At 45.4% G+C, this 21260-nt stretch overlaps 1 non-coding gene across 1 annotated transcript; it reads right to left on the bottom strand.

Annotated features, from left to right (window-relative positions):
• Positions 1-5190: 5190 nt before the first annotated feature.
• Positions 5191-5263, bottom strand: TRNAL-CAA (transfer RNA leucine (anticodon CAA)). The gene has a single exon. It is a non-coding gene; the product is annotated as a tRNA-Leu (tRNA).
• Between the last annotated feature and the right edge of the window lie 15997 nt (positions 5264-21260).

Below are 21260 nucleotides of genomic sequence, written 5' to 3'. Positions count from 1 at the left end.
TTCTCCGCTGGCAGTGGTCATCGCCTGGACTCGCTGGATGGCTCTGCCGGAAAGATGAACGGATGTCGCTGATTTTGATGGCGAAAGCCTTAAGTGGCGCTTACGCCCGATTGTCTGGAAAGCGCGGCGTGTGATACAGGGAGCCGTGTGAGCTCGCCTCGTGCAGACATGCGCTCGTGCCACTGCTGGCGCGTCCTTCGTCGTCTTATTCCACAGCTGGCCCTGATGCCGCTCATCATGCCAGGAAAAGGCAAAGTAGGCTTCATTCAGGCACTCGAACCCATGACCTTCCGTGGGAGCGGACCCTCTAGCCTACGTGGAAGCCGCGACCTTCGGTGTTAAGGCGAAGTTGATTAAGGAACAGTTAATTACTATAATGTTAATGAAAGCACTGGAACCCAGGACCTTTTGGTGGGAGTCGAACCCACGATCACTAGTGTTAATTAGCGCAAAGTTCAATAAATCACATTTAATTAAGGTAGCATCAATTAGGATACTCGAGCTCACGAACTATGGTGGGAGAAAATAAGTAATAAGGAGTAACAACTCATACTAATGAGAATGTCAAGTAATTTAACGAATGTCCCTTGAGCGCGCAGGCTTTCTTCGCCTTCACCCTTTTTGGCATATGCTAAAGTGAATGTCAATTTGTTATTGTGGTGGCTGAGTGGAAGAGTATTAGCTTGAGAAGCGGACTCCTGCCATTGTTTTTAGTTTCTCATACTGACGTTGCGATAGCAGTTTTTTTATCTTAAGATGCAAGATGTGTTCGTTCATGTATTGGAAATATAGATGCTGATTCACGTCTTGGCATACGTGTCGTGATTCATATAGATGATACCCAAAGGGTATCTAAGACAGTATCTAAGATACATGTATCTTCGACACTGCCCAGGGGAGGTATTTTGTAAGACTCCACCTAGTCAACATGTCCATTTCGTCTTCTGCTGAAGTGCTGATTGGTTGCGGCGCCTCGCTGCTGCGGACGTGCAGCCAAGCACAGCCAATCAGAACTTCAACAGCAGACGAAATGGACATGTCCACTAGGTGGACTCTTACAGAATACCTCCTCAGCACTGGTCGCAGCGTTGTTCGCATAGATACATGACGTTTCACAACCACGCAACGCTCCACAGGTGAACACAACTGCTATGGCCGCGTTTCTGTCAACAAAATGATTAACACTTCCTACGGTGGTTCACACGTTGTAGGAGTCCCAACAGGGTGTTGTGAACTCCCATGTCCCGCACTAACCTCGCAGGGATTGGCCATCTGTTTGTGAAGCGCTGACATCTTTTGCGACTCTGAAAACTTTATTATTGTTTTTTGCTTAAGGCCTCCAAGATGTCGAACGGGCTATTTGGTCAGTTTCAAAGGCCATACTACTCTTCCGTTTCCGTCAGAAGTGCTACAGTTCCACGGAGTCTTTGAGTTGCTTTACTCACTGACAGGCATGCGTTCAATACTTGGTGCTCGCGTGCACACGTAAATAATAGTAGCACTTTGTCAATACATGGTGAAAGGACAGCACGGGCGAATTTTAGCAACTCCACTTTGTATAGCAAGACATTGGACGGGCGTACACGCTCTAGGAGTGCCACTTGGGTCGGTCGTCTCCCCTGCGCTCTTTAACGTCGCGATGATCAGACTCACATTTGAGTTAGAGGCAGTTCAAAACTTCACCTTAATTTAAATGTGGACAATTCACTGCCGTTGAGCTGCACCGCGGTGCTGGGGGCGGGGGGGGGGGGCACCGCCGTCATTTTTGTTTCGCTGTTTGAATGTGTAGAACAGCCTGTGTCGCGCTTTTTTCTGTATTCCCCTTGTTGCTGAAGTACGCGTGCTCGAAGTCCCAATGTTGCACATGTTGTCGTGGTCGTTGCACATGCACGCCCGGGTCGTAGGTATTTGTTGTCTCAGGCAATGCTTAAATTCACATGAGCCGAAAGCTTGACAAATCAGTGCAGAACTTTCGAACAGCAACTCTGGATTTGCGTTCGTTGGTGTCAGAGTTAACGCACCCTCCTGTACTAGTTTCATCTGATTTTCATGGCATATTTGTAGAACTTATTCCAGCACTAGCTTTTCTCTGGAAAAGAACACACTGACTTGGCTCTCTCTCTCATTGTAAGAAGAAAAGCTTCCGTGCAAGTTTCTTGTTTTCCTATACTCTGTATTTCGAATTGAGCCTTTGTGCTGGGATATTTCATGACCGTGCATTCTCTGGACGCATGAGTCCAACTGATGAGTGCCACAAATATTTTTTCTCAATAGATTTTAAGTCAGTTAAGCTCAATGTTTTGATGCCTAACATCGTACAAAAAATGTTAGGCAATGTTGCAACATTGGCTTTACAAATGGGAACTCCCTTTAAAATGAGAATAAGCTAGAAAAATAAACAACGCAGTGACTGCGTCTGAATTTCCCGCCTGTAGCTTGCCAATATGTCAGGGATTTTGACAGCGTTTGAATGGGACCATTATTAACGATTTCTCGTTGAAGTAATTTTTCATAAGAAATCTATCAGCTTTAGGAAGCATTGACAATTTATAACGTCATAACGGGCCCAAATAGAGAGGAAAAATTAAAATTGATGAACTGTCTTTTAGGTTACGGGTGTGAGATTTGAAGAAAAAACGATAGTAATAATACAATAAATTTCGGTCTTCACTTCTTCAATTTGTATGTAAAGTTTTTTTCTCGTATAAGATTAGCGAAAAAGAAATTTGGAAGAATATCTTATCCATGGTAAGTTTTTTTCAAGCGGGCCGCGCACGAGAATCTAATTATGGCTGTCTCAATTCCCAAATTTCACTACGCCCAAAGGCGACACCCATTTTACCTCATTTGTTCGCCATAGTGGACCCGTAACAATCATGACCATCGGTACAGACCTGTGAGCTTGAGAACCCAGAAAAAGATTTTTTGAGGCCTTTATGTCACCCACCTAAGCACATTTAGAGACCTTCTGTATATTGACTGATTGAATACCGGATAGTTTCACGCTTTGAGGCGCGAAAAAAAAAAATCACGCCACTTGCGTCTACGTATACACTCTATCATCGTACTCAATGTGTACTTTTCGCATTATTCCTTCGCTTCGAAGCATCCCGCCCTGCTGTTACCTAGCGGGATAATTGAACATCTTTGCTTTTTTTAAGCATTTTCTTTTCTGTCATCTTTTTTACCCTTACCTCCCATCCCCAGTGTAGGGTAGCAAACCGGAGAGTGATATCTGGTTAACCTCCCTGCCTTTCCTCTTCCTCTCCTTCCCTCCCACCCCCTCTCTCTCCTTCCTGCCGAGGGCCTTGCTCGACGGGCGCCGCACCTCAACGAACTCAACGCACGAGAGAGGAGGTGCCTGCACTCTGACATGAATGGCGCTACTTTAGTTTTTTGTTCCGACGCCATTAGGCACCTCCTGCGCATATCGTTAACATTTGTTAGGCGGTGATACGCGATCACCCGATGAAAGATAAACAAGTACACCTGTCACCTGGAGAGCTCGCGAAGCTCGGCTTATGTTGTTAAGAAATCAAACAGCTGCATCTTTTTATGCACAATTGTCAACAATTCTTCAGTGGAAGAGCTTCACGCACGCACTCCTCTTGAATGCGATGCGCTAGTTTAAAAGCTCAAATGAGAGAATGAAGAGCTTTGCCAATACATGGTTGTTTTAGGATGGCTACTAATCGTAAATATTTGTAAAGGCCAAATCCGCAAAGTAGCCAGAGGATGTGTGGAGTCTTTTCAAGATAGAGCATGTTAGTAGCGTCGGCTGAATTCGGCTCCAACAGCAGCGCTAGTATTAAGCTGTGAGCGTATGCTTTTGAGTTTCGAAAGATTTCTGTGATATAACCACTGGCTTGTGGGCCTTTTCTTAAAGAACAAGAAAATGACAAAATGTACAGTAACGCTTCTATTTCGGAAACGCGGTTTACGCGTAAAAGCGTATTGGTGCTATTCCCGTTTTGTGAACTGCAACTACAATGTTTCAAAAATACTTCGATTGTGTGTGAGTGTGCCGGCTTTTTCAAAGCTTATTTTATAGCCTAATTAGCAGTTATAGCGGGCACTAAGTCGCCATAATTGTGCATTTGCTGCTCGGCTTCCGCTGGACCAGACACAAACACACGCGCGCGCGCGCTAGGTTCAACTACAGCTTAAGCTAAATTTTCTTTCTTATTATAGTCACCACATAAGTAATGCCTTTTGTTACGACAAATCCCTTGCTTGGACAGCGAGGATTGTCTTTGGCGCCTTCTCAGGATGCCCTGTAGCGGCATCCTATTTCCGTATCCAAAAAACACAGTCAGCTCGGTACATTTAACTTGCGGGCAAGGGGGAGGTCCTAATGAAGTATTACAATCAGCCGCGACCAACGACTGGCGTGCCTTACGGCATGAAATCGTTGGTATATCAAATGCTGGAAGTGTTTTATATTTGTGTAGAGCTATCCTACGGAGCATTGCATTCTCTGTATATAGTAACACGATCAACAATCTAATAAAACCTCCTACAGGTATAACTCTCCAATTTTATCATGTAATCACGACTTATCGTAGATATGCTGTTTAAGATGTCCTCGGTCGAACGTGCAAATCCATTTCAATTCCAATAGAACACTGACATGAATTTTTTCTAAAGAAATGTGTCATTTCTGCCTATGACGATGTCATTTCCACGCTGTTTTTAAATAAGAAGTGCACTATTTCTATTTTCCCGGTTGGAGAAAGAAAGCAGCAGATATTCCGCATTTTGAAAAGCGAAGCCACTTTTTTGGGGACGAGTACCGAACACACGCACTGTGTAGGTTTCTGATGTGCTCTGGGGACAGTTGCTTATAGTGGCTTTCTCCCAATTGTCATACGTTATACACGACATTTAGCTATTTTCCCTCGGTATCCTCGGTAAACTATGCGGGGCACGGTGCTTATATTTATTCGAAGTACGAAGCAATGTTCACAGTGACGAGGGATTTGTGCTTACTATGTGCGGGTTCATTACAGCCTTTGCAGAAAGTTGCTCATTGAAGCGTTCCAGAGTGTCATACTTCGGCTAATCTAGTCATTTCATAAGAAGCCAACAAACACTGACACCAAGGACAACATAGGGGAAATTACTTGTGCTTAATAAATGAAGTAATGAAACAATAAATTAATGGAAATTAAAGTGGATGAAAAAACAACTTGCCGCCGGTGGGAACCGAACCCACAACCTTCGCATTTTGCGTGCGATGCTCTACCAATTGAGCTACCGCGGCGCTGTTTTCCCATCCACTTTCTTGGGTATTTATGTGTCCTAGTAGAACCCTGGGAATGTTAGCCAGCGCCGCCACTCACAGACCTTGGCGGCGGACGTGGAACGTCCTTCATGCCGCAGGCGTCACGAGAACGTGATCTTTTTGGGTGAAGGCAACTGGGCAATAAACCCACATATGCTACCTAAAGGCGTCAATGTTGCCGGATTCGGGACCCTCGTTATGTAATCAATGAGAAGAAAGGGGGCCAACCGAGGGGCCCGATTTTTATTAGTCATATCATATGACTGATATGATAATATGATATGACTGATATGACTAATAAAAATAATTTTCCGGCGTCAAAACTCGTTCCGACTTGGTTTCAGCGATGTCGGCGGGGTACTAAGCAAAAAATATCGTTTATAGTTGGCGCAAATCAAAAGTGCATTATGGACAATATATAGGTAAACTTCAAAGACAGGGGACTAATTATGGCATTTACAGTAAATTACGCATGCAAGTGGTCCGGAGTTTTACGAACGTGTTTTGCGAAGATAGAATTTATCCCGCTGCCCTGAGAGAACTCCGAATTCAACCGATATGAAATCTAGCGAAATTGAGATGGGGGGGGAGAGGAACGTAGGACACCATGGTGAATATTATGGCCAAGTAATGTTTGCTGTTGAATCACTGGCTTTTTAAGAATTCCCAGCAAGGAGTCCTCCAAAGAATTACTTGCGGGGAAGGTTTCAAAGAGAACAGTCATATATAAACAGGAAACTTATTAAAGTATGCAATACAGTCAAAAGAAACTGAAAATTTTATTGTGACTGTTCGAAAGGAGGAGCTACGCTGGAAATCGGGTTGTAATTCTCCCAATGCCGCACACATCTGCTGCCTTTTTTTAGTTTGTTATTGCATGGTTTGTATGTTGATTGCACTTCATTGCGTATCGCCTCGAAATGCTACTAGGTAAACTAGCGATGCATTTAAGCTGTAGACTAAAACATGGAGTACCATAATTTGTGTAATTGTTATAAATTGTTTGCAGCAAATGGGCGGTCTGCATTTGCAGCGCACTGCTGCTACTAGGCACAGCCTTTTCACATATATATATATATATATATATATATATATATATATATATATATATATATATATATATAGAGAGAGAGAGAGAGAGAGAGAGAGAGAGAGGGCACGCACTCGCAGTGCTACTTTTATATGTGCGTGTTGTATTTGATAGGTGCGTGCGATACTGCTGTGCAATATTGTCTTGGTCTTCTCTCCAGGCAATGTAGTTGTTTGTGTCTTCAGCGCAGCTTTGGTGGTGTTTCTGGCATCCTAATGGTGTACCACTTTCATCGATGGGCTCATGATATATAGTTCGAATTTATCTGCTAAGAGATAAGATAGAACTCGGCTTCTCCATTTCGCGGGTTTTCACTGCAAATATAACATGAGAAATTGAATATGTTACAAGGAGTCATGCTTCGTATGTGCAGTGACACTGCAGTGATCTCTGATTCAGCTTGAAACACAGCGCGAACTTCTGGCATTTCCGTTCCTATATTTTAAATATCTTTTATACTTATATAAAGATAACCTGATGCTAGTCATCATGATCGTCAGACTATTTTTATGTTCACTGCAGAATGAAGTTCTATCCCAACGATTCGAATTATCCTTGCCTTGCTGTAGCCGATTCCAAGTTGCCCCTGCAAATTTCCTTTTCATCACCCCACCTAATTTTCTGCCGTCTTCGATAGCGCTTCTATTGCCCTTTCACTCATTCTATAGTTCTAATGGTCGAAGAGGTATTCGCCTGTACGCAGATGATGGCACTACCACCACTCCTACTAAAAAAAAATTATGGGGTTTTACGTGCCAAAACCACTTTCTGATTATGAGGCACGCCGTAGTGGAGGACTCCGGAAATTTCGACAACCTGGGGTTCTTTACCGTGCACCTAAACCTAAGTACACGGGTGTTTTCGCATTTCGCCCCCATCGAAATTCGCCGGGATTCGATCCCGCAACCTCGTGATCAGCAGCCTAGCACCACAGCCACTGAGCAACCACGGCGGGTACTACTACTACTACTACTATACTACTACTACTACTACTACTACTACTACTACTACTACTACTACTACTACTACTACTACTACTACTACTACTACCAATGCTGCTACTACTACTACTACTACTACTACTACTACTACTACTACCACTACTACTACTACTACTACTGCAACCCCTACTTCTTCTACTGCTACTACTACTACTACTACTACTTGAATGCACTAGCTTTCCACTGCATGACTGGCGGTGTTGTAATCGAGGTTGGTGCAGTAATTCAGATAAGTTGTGATAAGTTGTTTTCACTCGTTCTGCAGTTCTAATGGTCGAAGAGTTATTCGCTATGCAGATGATGCTACTACTACTACTACTACTACTACTACTACTACTACTACTACTACTACTACTACTACTACTACTACTACTACTACTTGAATGCACTGGCTTTCCACTGCAAGACTGGTCGAGTTGTTATTCAGGTTGGTGCAGTAATACAGATAAGTTGTGATGATATATGGAAGGGACGTGTCAGTTTTTATAATTGTTCTGTGCACGAGAAGCAACACGAATGCCGTTTACACTCCCTAGGGGAGCAATGCAAGGTGAACTGTCTACACCCGGCCGCTTTGAATATGATCGTAGCTTCACGGTGCTCGTCTGCTGCCTCTCTCAGCTTCAGCTCACCTTCTGCTGTTCATAAATTAAATAGGTTCAATTTTTTTCTGAATCCATTGGAAAAAAACACATTTAAAAATTAAATGACGTGGTTTTACGCGTTAAAACCGCTTTCTGATTATGAACGAGAAGGAAGGGATTAACCGAGGGGCCCAAATTTTTTGATTAGTAATGTCACAAGAAGCCAACAAACACTGACACCAAGGACAACAAAGGGGAAATTACTTGCGCTTAATAAATGAAATAAAGAAGCTATAAATGAATGGAAATGAAAGTGGATGAAAAAACAAGTTGCCGCGGGCACCGAACCCACAACCTTCGCAATTAGCGTGCGATGCTCTACCAATTGAGCTACCGCGGTGCCGTTTTGTCGTCCACTTTATTGGGTATTTATGTTTCCTACTGGAACCCTGGGTTCCGTCCCCACCTGCGGCAAGTTGTGTTTTCATCCGCTATCATTTCCATTATTTATCGTTTCTTTATTTCATTTATTACGCGCAAGTAATTTCCCCTATGTTTTCCTTGGTGACAGTGTTTGTTGCCTTCTTATGATGATCATCATCATCATCAGCCTGGTTACGACCACTGCAGGGCAAAGGCCTCTCCCATATTTCTCCAACGACTCCGGTCATGTACTAATTGTATCCATGCCGTCCCTGGAAATTTCTTAATCTCATCCGCCCACCTAACTTTCTGCCGTCCCCTGCTACGCTTCCCTTCCCTTGGAATCCAGTCCGTAACCCTTAATGACCATCGGTTATCTTCCCTCGCCATTGCATGTCCTGCCCATGCCCATTTCTTTTTCTTGATTTCAACTAAGATGTCATTAACTCGCGTTTGTTCCCTCACCCAATCTGCTCTTTTCTTATCCCTTAACGTTACACCTATCATTCTTCTTTCCATAGCTCGTTGCGTCGTGCTCAATTTGAGTAGAACCCTTTTCGTAAGCCTCCAGTTTTCTGCCCCGTAGGAGAGTACTGGTAAGACACAGCTATTATACACTTTTCTCTTGAGGGATAATGGCAACCTGCTGTTCATGATCTGAGAATGCCTGCCAAAGCACCCCAGCCCACTCTTATTCTTCTGATTATTTCTGTCTCATGATCCGGATCCGCAGTCACTACCTGCCCTAAGTAGATGTATTCCCTTACGACTTCCAATGCCTCGCTGCCTATTGTAAACTGCTGTTCTCTTCCGAGACTGTTAAACATTACTTTAGTTTTCTGCAGATTAATTTTTAGACCCACTCTTCTGCTTTGCCTCTCCAGGTCAGTGAGCATGCATTGCAGTTGGTCTCCTGAGTTACTAAGCAAGGCAATATCATCAGCGAATCGCAAGTTACTAAGGTATTCTCCATTAACTTTTATCCCCATTTCTTCCCAATCCAGGTCTCTGAATACCTCCTGTAAACACGCTGTGAATAGCATTGGAGAGATCGTATCTCCCTGCCAGACGCCTTTCTTTATTGGGATTTTGTTGCTTTCTTTATGGAGGACTACGGTGGCTGTGGAGTGTCAGGATTGGGGCCTCAATCCCATCGCTCGTGGTCCTTTGCAAAGATTGGAGTACGGCATGAATTCGAAGGTAGCTGGCCCATGCCGTCGTCCAACTTATTTACGCTGAGATCGTTGATGAAGTGAAGAACTGTTTCTCATCGAGAACGAGGAAAATGGGTTTATTTACAGAAATTAAATCAGTCTAACATGACTGTTTGAGAAAAAGAGTATCAGTCCAACATGACTGCATGAGAGAAGTGACTCAGTCTAACATGACTGCTCAAGAGAAGTGTCCCCAGCATTCGCACAACAACAGTTTTTATACACTGTTCGTTTACTCATCACCAACTCGCCGCTGCTCCACAGATCAGTTTACGTACACAAAGGCAACCGCGTTCTGATGCCCGACGCCGGCGTTGGAGGGGTGCCGTTCCGGGAAGTATCGGTGCCCATCGAGGGTAGCTCGTTGTCCTGCGTCTGGACGAGCATGAGAAGCACCAAAATACGGCTTCCCCACGGCAGCTTGTCCATGCGTGTCATATCAGGTCCACGTTGGGGAACTCCGAAACCATTGTTCACACACCGAACTCGTCCCGTCACAATGTCGATGGGGCTGGAGGAAGGCGGCGGTTTGCAGCACAAAGGCCGCTTCTTCGAACGCCTCCTAGCTGCAGTGACGGAGAGGGTGCGGAATGCGCGTCTTGCCCCCTTGTCGTAATCGGGTGGCAATCTTGCCTTGTAGCTCGCCATTCTTAACAGCGCCTCCATGGCCCGAAAAATCTCGACTGTCTAGCGCTGACAACCGCTAGGCAGGAAGAGAACGGCTGCTGGTCAGGGGGGAATTGATGTCTTGGCTCGCAGCGACCACTTGTGCATTGATGTCCCCGCCCCAAAACATCCAAGGCCAGGCAACTGCAAAACGAACACCACAACACGGCTCTGCGCCGAGATGACGTGCATTGGCTCCTACTTTAGACTCGCTAGGCTTCAAAAAAAAACAACATAAGTGCAGAAACAAAAAAAAATGCTGCATTTCGCTATGCCAATTTCCGAAGCAAATTCCTGCTGACACATTCAGCATTCATGGAGGGAATCCTGCTAAATGAGAGGGGATCTTCTTCGCTTAGTAAAATTAACACTAGTAACCCTAAAATTTAGGCGGGACCCCCAAACGCAGAATTCAAATTAACCTGCTCAAACCATCCGCATTGCTATTCAACTTTCCCTTCTTATATCTAACGGAGAAGTTGTACTCTTGGAGAGTGAGGCTCCATCGGAGCAAGCGGCCGTTTTTGTGTGACATTTGATTGAGCCACGTAGGAGGACAGTGGTCGGTCTCGAAGATGAACTTCGCTCCGTACAAGTAACACGACAACTTCTGGGCGGCCCAAACCAAACAAACGCATTCCTTCTCTGAAGCGCTGTAGGCTTCCTCTCTTACATTTAGTTTACGGCTGGCGTAGAGGATAGGATGCTCCTCGTTATCGTCGCCGACCTGACTAAGTACCACGCCCATACCTCTGTCGCTTGCGTCGCATTGAACTATGAATTCCTTTGTGTAGTCTGGCGCGCGAAGCACAGGGCGAGAAACCAATAGCGTTTTCAAACTTTGGAAAGCGTTCTCTTTGTCCTTATCCCAGTGTACGTTACTCGGTGCTCCCTTTCGGAGGGCGTCTGTTAATGGACTTGCCAATTGCGAGTAATTTGGAATGTACCGTTGATAGTACCCCACAAGTCCCAAAAATGAACGAAGGTCCGTTTTCGTGCGCGGCTGAGAAAATTCTCCAATCGTAGTTATTTTCAGCTCAGCCGGCCGTCTCATGTCCTGACCGACAACATGGCCCAGATAAGCAACCTGTGAACAACCAAACCTACACTTTTCCGCTTTCATCGTTAAGTCGACTTTAAACGTACGAAGCCTCGCATCCTTGTCGTAATAGACATTGGCGTTCTTTTGAGCTATTGCCATGTTCTTTCCGACTAGTTCTCGGGTTGCGCTTAGCCGTTCCAGTAAATTTAGCACGTATTCAACCACTGTTGGACTCTCCCCTCTTTCCTCCCACATCTCTCTTAACATTTTCAGTGGAGACCGGAGTGTCCTCGCATACACTAGTTCTGCTGGTGAGAACCCTGTCGCTTCATGTGGAACCGTTCGCAGTCCTCCTTGTGCTCGTAACAGAGCGCACGCAAAACTCGCTTAAGCACCGAATGCCACCTCTCTACACTGTTTGACTGAGGGTGATAGACAGAACTGTGTATTAACTTTACCCCGCACTTTTGCAAGAATGTGGAAGTCAGTGCGCTCGTGAATACTGACCCTTGATCTGCCTGAATTTCGGCTGGAAACCCAACTCGTGCAAACACTGTCAAAAGCGCGTCTACTACTTCGGTGGAGCTGAGCTCTTTCAAAGGGATTGCTTCTGGAAACTTGGTAGCCGGACACAGCATGGTAAACAAGTACCTGTAGCCTGATTTTGTTTTTGGAAGAGGCCCTACCGTCTCTATTACAAGTCGTCTGAAAGGCTCTGTTATTAAGGACACTACCTTCAGTGGAGCTTTCCATGTCTCTCCTGGTTTACCAGAACGCTGGCACGCGTCGCATGATCTTACAAAGTTTTCTACATCTTTGAAACAGCCAGGCCAGTAGTATTCCATAAGCAATCTTTCCTTTGATTTGTTTATGCCTAGATGGCCGGACCACCCATCTCCATGACAAAGACTCAAAAGGTCCTCCCTATACTTAGTAGGTATGACTAACTGATCTAAAATCCTACCCTTTCGATCTCTGTAATGCCGATACAACAATCCTCCTCTCTCATGTATCGTTACGTTGCGCCTAGCAATGCCTTCTTTAGCTGTGTCATGTAATTTAGCTAAGCTCTCATCATTCTTTTGCTCAGCTGCCAGTGACTCTCTATCCACGCGTAAGAGTTGATCAAAGTTCTTTGAGGCCGGTGATAATAACGACCCTGTCTCGCTTGTGAGCACGTCTACTTGCTCTTCCTGCAAGCTAGAACTCTGACACTCTAGTGCTACGCTCTCATTGAGCTGGTCAGCTGGCAGGCTCTCCTCAACTGTTCTTTTGTCCCTCGGGCCTAGCTCGGATTCGGGTATTGAAGCTATCCCCTTTTCTGCTTCCGCTGGAGGAGCTTGAGCATTTTCAGCCGAAAGCGCCGCGATCTTACGAGCTTGGCCTCTGGTCAATGCCTGTACTATGCCCTCTCCCAGTTTCAGCCCTCTGTCACGCAGTAACTGATTCGAACGATTCGAAAAGATGTAGGGATACTGCAGTGACAAAAATTTGGAAACTGCAGCCTCAGTCTCTAGCTCCCCGAATGGTCCACTGATTTTGACTTTGGCCATGGGCAGACACACGCTGTGTTCTTCTACAACCTGTTTTATCTATGCTACTTCTCCGGTGAAGTCATCTACCATCACGTAGGACGGATGGACAATGTCCAGCGTGGCGGCACTGTCTCTTAGCACTCGGCATGGTTTTCCATTAACTTGCAGGTCGTGGAGTTATAGACTTAAAAGTTCCATATTCTCATCTTTTTCCTCCACGTAGGAAAAAACTACGCTAGACTTCTCGCAGTTTACAGCTATATGTCCCAGTTTGTGGCATTTGTAACAGCGAATTGGTCTAACAGATTCGAATTTTCTTTTCTGTTCTTTTTGTGCGGTTTCTCCGTTAAGTTTCTCCTCGCTCTTTTCTGCGGGCTTTTCCGCCATGTCTACCGGCTCGGATCGTCTAGTTTTCGCACCCTTTTTGAACGGAAATGGTTTCCGCGGTCCATTTCGACCGTCCCAGTTTCCCTCCTCGGCGTTCAACTTTCTACGGGTTGCGTACTCTTCGGCTAATTCAGCCGCCCTTTCCACAGTGTTTACATTACCTCTGTCTTGCACCCACAGTTTCACAGCTTGGGGGATGGTTTTGTAAAACTGCTCTAGACACATGCATTCAATGATCATGTCTCTGCTGTCGTACGCTTCCGCGCTTTTAAGCCACTCGACTAGGTTGGCCTTTAAGCTATATGCAAACTCCGGATAGCCCTCGCTATCTTTCTTGCCTGTGCTCCTAAACCTTTGCCGAAAAGCTTCGGCTGAAAGGCGGTATTTCTTCAGGAGACTAGCCTTAACTTTTGCATAATCATATGCATCCTGCACACTCAATCTGGCGATTACTTCCGCCGCCTCACACGGCAACATAGGCAGCAACCTCTGTGGCCATGTACTCGGGCCGAAGTTCATCTTTTTGCAAGTCCTTTCAAAATTGCTTAGGAACAAGCCTATGTCGGTCCCGACCTCAAATGGCTTTCATAGCCTGTCCATGCGGTACGATTCTGCCTCACTTGATCGTCCCAGAGCGCCTTCACTTCCTTGAGACAACTCCAAATGTTTGCTTTCAAGTTCCAGTTGCATTTTTCTTAACTCGCGATCTTTATCGCGTTCCTTTCTCTCTTGTTCTTCTCTCTTTTTCAGAAGTTCAAACCCCATTTCAATTTCTTCCTCACTGGCCTTTTCGGAAATTAGCTCCAATAATTCCGATTTGAGCATTTCCTTGCGTACATCTGGGCCCAGTTCCTCACCAACAATCAACAACTCGTCTCTCAGCAGTGTCCTTAACTCCATGACTGCTGCTTTACTGCCTTGATTCTGCTCTCTAAACCTAGCTAGGAAAACACAACCTAGCTAACACACAACAATCTAGCTTCCCTACTGTTCTAAACAGAACAACCACAAAATGATGCCTAGAGAGTCAAAGCAAAAACCAAGCACTCACCGCAGATACAGCACCATGTCGCAAAGTCCATCTCACCGCTGTCAGCCAGTTGTCAGGATTGGGGGCTCAATCCCATCGCTCGTGGTCCTTTGCAAAGATTGGAGTACGGCATGAATTCGAAGGTAGCTGGCCCATGCCGTCGTCGAACTTATTTACGCTGAGATCGTTGATGAAGTGAAGAACTGTTTCTCATCGAGAACGAGGAAAATGGGTTTATTTACAGAAATTAAATCAGTCTAACATGACTCTTTGAAAAAAAGAGTGTCAGTCCAACATGACTGCATGAGAGAAGTGACTCAGTCTAACATGACTGCTCAAGAGAAATGTCCCCAGAATTCGCACAACAACAGTTTTTATACACTCGGTCCGCCGGCCATACGAGGCGGCTACTGTTCGTTTACTCATCACCAACTCGCCGCTGCTCCACAGATCAGTTTACGTACACAAAGGCAACCGCGTTCTGATGCCCGACGCCGGCGTTGGAGGGGTGCCGTTCCGGGAAGTATCGGCGCCCATCGAGGGTAGCTCGTTGTCCTGCGTCTGGACGAGCATGAGAAGCACCAAAATACGGCTTCCCCACGGCAGCTTGTCCATGCGTGTCATATCAGGTCCACGTTGGGGAACTCCGAAACCATTGTTCACACACCGAACTCGTCCCGTCAGAATGTCGATGGGGCTGGAGGAAGACGGCGGTTTGCAGCACAAAGGCCGCTTCTTCGAACGCCTCCTAGCTGCAGTGACGGAGAGGGTGCGGAATGCGCGTCTTGCCCCCCTTGTCGTAATCGTGTGGCAATCTTGCCTTGTAGCTCGCCATTCTTAACAGGAGCCGCTATAGATATTTTTCAGTATTTTTACATATGGCTCGTCTACACCCTGATTCCGTAATGCCTCCATGACTACTGATGTTTCGACAGAATCAAATGCTTTCTCGTAATCAATGAAAGCTATATATAAGGGTTGGTTATATTCCGCACATTTCTCTATCACCTGATTGATAGTGCGAATATGATCTATTGTTGAGTACCCTTTACGGAATCCTGCCTGGTCCTTTGCTTGACAGAAGTCTAAGGTGTTTCTGATTCTATTTGCGATTACCTTAGTAAATAGTTTGTAGGCATCGGACAGTAAGCTGATCGGTCTATAATTTTTCAAGTCTTTGGCGTCCCCTTTCTTATGGATTAGGATTATGTTAGCGTTTTTCCAAGATTCCGGTACGCTCGACGTTATGAGGCTTTGCGTATACAGGGTGGCCAGTTTCTCTAGAACGATCTGCCTACCATCCTTCAGTAAATCTGCTGTTACCTGATCCTCCCCAGCTGCCTTCCCCCTTTGCATATCTCCCAAGGCTTTCTTTACTTCTTCCGGCGTTACCTGTTGGATTTCGAATTCCTCTAGACTATTTTCTCTTTCATTATTGTCGTGGGTGGTACTGGTACTGTATAAATCTCTATAGAACTCCTCAGCCACTTGTACTATCTCATCCATATTAGTAATGATATTGCCGGCTTTGTCTCTTAACGCATACATCTGATTCTTGCCAATTCCTGGTTTCTTCTTCACTGTTTTTAGGCTTCCTCCGTTCCTAAGAGCATGTTCAATTCTATCCACATTATACTTCGTTATGTCAACTGTCTTACGCTTGTTGATTAACTTCGAAAGTTCTGCCAGTTCTATTCTAGCTGTAGGGTTAGAGGCTTTCATACATTGGCGTTTCTTGATGAGATCTTTCGTCTCCTGCGATAGTTTACTGGTATCCTGCCTAACGGAGTTACCACCGACTTCCATTGCACACTCCTTAATGATGTCCACAAGATTGTCGTTCATTGCTTCAACACTAATGTCCTCTTCCTGAGTTAAAGCCGAATACCTGTTCTGAAGCTTGATCTGGAATTCCTCTATTTTCCCTCTTACCGCTAACTCATTGATCGGCTTCTTATGTACCAGTTTCTTCCGTTCCCTTCTCAGGTCTAGGCTAATTCGAGTTCTTACCATCCTGTGGTCACTGCAGCGCACCTTGCCGAGCACGTCCACATCTTGTATGATTCCAGGATTAGCGCAGAGTATGAAGTCTATTTCATTTCTAGTCTCGCCGTTCGGGCCCCTCCACGTCCACTTTCGGCTATCCCGCTTGCGGAAGAAGGTATTCATTATCCTCATATGATTCTGTTCGGCAAACTCTACTAATAACTCCCCCCTGATATTCCTAGTGCCTATGCCATATTCCCCCACTGCCTTGTCTCCAGCCTGCTTTTTGCCTACCTTGGCATTAAAGTCAACCATTAGTATAGTGCATTTAGTTTGCACTCTACCCATCGCCGATTCCACGTCTTCATAGAAGCTTTCGACTTCCCGGTCATCATGACTGGATGTAGGGGCGTAGACCTGTACAATCTTCATTTTGTACCTCTTAAGTTTCACAACAAGACCTGCCACCCTCTCGTTAATGCTATAGAATTCCTGTATGTTACCAGCTATACTCTTATTAATCAGGAATCCGACGCCTAGTTCCCTTCTCTCTGCTAAGCCCCGGTAGCACAGGACGTGCCCGCTTTTTAGCACTGTATATGCTTCTTTTGGCCTCCTAACTTCACTGAGCCCTATTATATCCCATTTACTGCCCTCTAATTCCTCCAATAGCACTGCTAGACTCGCCTCACTAGATATCGTTCTAGCGTTAAACGTTGCCAGGTTCATATTCCAATGGCGGCCTGTCCGGAGCCAGTGATTCTTAGCACCCTCTGCAGCGTCGCAGGTCTGACCGCCGCCGTGGTCAGTTGCTTCGCAGCTGCTGGGGACTGAGGGCCGGGGTTTGATTGTGTTGTTCATATAGGAGGTTGTGGCCATGTACTGCACCAGGGTGGCCAATCCTGCTCTGGTGAGGGAGTGCGTTACCGGTTCTGGTCACCGGGATCAGGCCACACTGCAGGCCTGTTTATGCAATTTCATCAACACGCGAATTTTTTTTTTATATCCGGTGGAAAATTGCCGGCACCGGGATTCGAACCACGGACCTCTTGCACGCGAGGCGGGTGTTCTACCTCTACGCCACCGCTGCACTCTTCTTATTATATGTCTAATAAAAAAAATCAGGCCCCTCGGTTAATCCCCTTTCTTCCCGTTTATTTCATAACCAGGGTCTCGAATATGGCAACATCGATTCCTTCAGATAGCATGTGTTGGTTTATTGACCAGTCGTCTTCAACCAAAAAGATCATTTTCTCGTGACGCCTGCGGTAGAAAGGACGTTCCGCGTCCGCCGCAAGGATCTGTGAGTGGTGGCGCTCGCTTACATTCCTAAGGTTTTACTAGGAAAGAAAAATACCCAGTAAGGTGGATGAGGAAACGGCGCCACGGTAGCTCAATTGGTAGAGCATCGCACGCGAAATGCGACGGTTGTGGGTTCCTGTCCCCACCTGCGGCAAGTTGTTTTTTCATCCACTTTCATTCCCATTAATTTTTCGTTTCTTAATTTCATTTATTAAGCACTAGTAATTTCCCCTATGTGTTCCTTGGTGACAGTGTTTGTTCGCTTCTTACAATATATTTCTGATAATGAGGCACGCCGTAATGGAGGACTGTGGAAATGTAGACCCCGTGAGGTGCTTAACGTGCACCTAAATCTAAGTACACGGGTGTTCGCCCCCATGGAAATGCGGCCACCGTTGCCGGGATTCGATCCCGCTACCGCGTGCTCAGCAGCCCGACACCACAGCCACTGAGCAACCACGTCGTTTAACGAACAGTTTAACCGATGACGTTCGCACATATGCTTAACTTGATTTCGCTGTGTTAGTTTAAAAGATCGAAGGAAGGCATGAACAGACAGACAGAGGCCTATTTATTTTAGAAACGCTACTGTCCGTAGTTATATATGATGACAAAATTCGCCAGAAAGCCAGAGCAAAATGCGGAGTCTTTCAAGATGGAGCATGTTAGCAGTGGCTGACTCCTTTGGCTCCATTTGCAGCGATCCGTAAGCTAGTAATGTCGGCCTTTCAAAACTGTTTCACTTATGGCAGTTTTTTGTAGCGAGTGACCGCAATGAAGCCAACTACTAGCAAATGACAAAATTCACTGTGACGCCTTATTTGGTAGACACGAAAGCGTATTGGTGCTATTCCCTCTTTGCGGATTGCGCGTAGAACGTTTAAAACATAATCTTCGATTGTGTATGTGCTTTCTAGGCTTGTTTTATTGCGATAGCAATTGTAATAACTAGTAAGTCGCCATAATTGTGCTTTCACTGCTCCGCTTCCGCCCAGCGTTCGACGCAGATTCTTCACTTCGCTTTAATACCCGAATATGATTTAAACTTGCTTTCCAGTTAGCTATAAATCCCCAAGCGGATGGGAGCCGTCGCCGCAGAGCTCTCTCTATCTCGAGCGCGCAAACACACACACACACACACACACGCACACACACACACACACACGCACACACCACACACACACGCACGCACGCACGCACACACACACAATCGTACGCACGCACGCGCGCACACACACACACACACACAAACACACACACACACGCACGCACACACAATCGTACGCACACACACACACACACACACACACACACACATACACACACACGCACTCTCGCACACGCATGCACGCACACACACAAACACACACACACACACGCACGCACGCACGCACGTACACACGCCAGAACGTACGGAAACCGTTCCTGGCGTGCGCTCGTCAGCGGACGCCAGGAACGGTTTCAGAGCTTTGTATGACAGACGATCCCACAAAGAATTCACTAGCGTTCTCTGTAATGGACGATTCATTTTTTTTTGCTCTGTCGAAAACGCAGAAATACGCGGCGTGTACAACTCTACTATATACATGGTGGCGGAGCAACGTTGCCCTAGAAAAAACTGACTGACTGCCGAAATTTGCATTCGAAGCTTGCTTAAGTGAAACATATTTAGCTAGATTACATTTTTACTACCACTAAGAGGTCTAGCATGATCCTTTAATATTTATTCTTCTTATTTGATCAGTTCTTTGTTAGAATATAGTTGTGTCTTACATTCAATTAATGTTGAGATAACTGAAATTTCCGAGAAGCAAGAACTATCGACCCTGAGATTATGGATTAAGGCTAGTTTGTAACATCAACGGGAAACTAAGTACGTGTTGTCCTTGATACGCTCGCAGCATATTGAAAGGACCGGACAGTTTTCGGGAACGGGCAACTCCGGTAAGGCAGTGATGCGTCCTCGCCGATCATTCTCATGTGCTTGAGTCGATGCTCGCGGTGTACCGGTGATTGGTACGATGAACCACCGCTGGGTTTTCGATACCACACAACTATGCCACCATCTTGCCAATCACAGATTACCGATGTCGTTTCTCGGGAGCCCTGTGGAGATAAGGGACCGGAGTTTGTTTATAAAGAACGACACATTTAACGACAATGCCGTTTTTTCTGTCGTTACCTTTGTTCTCGTTATGTTCTTGGGACGGCAGAAACATGTGCATTTTTCTACAAGCTTCATGTTTCTCTATGGCCCCATGAATAATTGCGACACTTATCTTTGGAACATTTCAGAAACTGACCTATTGGTCATTCTGGTTGGAGGCTAACCGGTGCACTGAAAGAGAATAACAAGCAGGTAACTTAACAATCTACGTATATAGAAACTATATCTGAGAGAAAAAGATTTTAGGCAGGGGTGGTCGGAGCCCCCTAGTCCATGGCCGCACTGGCCATATAGTGATAAACTCTATGCCAGTGGCCTCTTCCACCTGCCTGACTTAGATAATTAGGGACCTTTGTCCTGTCAAGTCGGAACGGGTGGGTTGTGCCTCCCACTGCTGCATTGTGTTAATACTGTTTGGCCTATGAGGGTGCTTAGCCTTCGTGCACTCCCAGGTTACATGTATTAGGGTAGATATGTCACCGCACCAAGGGCAGTTGGCCCTATAGCGAGTGGTACATGGCGCATAGCATTTTTAGATCGGGCAATACGCCAGTCTGTATTTCGCGCCAATCGGCGGCCGCATCCTCGCTAAGTTGTGGATGGGGCGGCTCGTATTTTCTGCGGACTCCGCGCTGATGAGCAAGGATGTCTTTGGCATTTAAATTGATAGGATGTTGAGAGGGATAGTTCGAGTGGAATGTATGTTGCTAATATACATTCCACTTTGAGTGGGCAAGTCTTTGAGTGGGCAATTAATGATCGCGTAACAAAGTTCTTAGAGAAATATAATATCATATCTAGTTCGCAATTCGGATTTCAAAAACACAAGTCAACTGAACAGGCACTACTTCGTGCAAAGGAGAAAATTATTCAAGGTATTGAAAATAAGGATTTTACTTTAGGTCTCTTTCTAGATTTGCGGAAAGCATTTGATTCGGTGAATCATGATATTCTACTTCTAAAACTGCAGTGTTATGGAATACGTGCCATGTCATTGAAATTAATAACCAGCTACCTTGAGAAACGCTTCCAATTTACAGATGTTAATAATTATTCGTCGACGTCGTTAAATGTAACAAATGGAGTACCCCAAGGATCGGTATTAGGTCCTACCCTGTTTTTGTTATACATTAATGACATAACTCAGATTGACATCACCCTTGATATAGTAATGTTTGCGGACGATACTAACGTATTTTTTACTTCACGGACAAAACGTGAACTTCAAGAAAAGACTAATCATTATCTACAAAACCTATCCAAATGGCTAAATGATAATTGTCTACAATTAAATGCCTCTAAAACTAAATACATCGTTTTTTCCCCTCCAAATAAACGCGACCAACATGACATGCATATTACGTATAGAACCGAGATTATTCAGCAAACACCTGAGCAAAAATTCCTAGGTGTTTGGTTCCAAGGCCCAAACAATGAAACGTTCCTTTCCTTCGAGCGCTTCCTAACCTTACGTGAGGCCTCCTTACAGCGAAGGACCGATGGAGGAAGCAAGCATACTCTGAAAGCTCCCTTCACCCGTCCTCACGTA

Source organism: Dermacentor albipictus, chromosome 9 (genome assembly GCF_038994185.2).
Source record: "Dermacentor albipictus isolate Rhodes 1998 colony chromosome 9, USDA_Dalb.pri_finalv2, whole genome shotgun sequence".
NCBI lineage: Eukaryota > Metazoa > Arthropoda > Arachnida > Ixodida > Ixodidae > Dermacentor > Dermacentor albipictus.
This window is presented reverse-complemented; position numbering and strand designations above follow the sequence as displayed.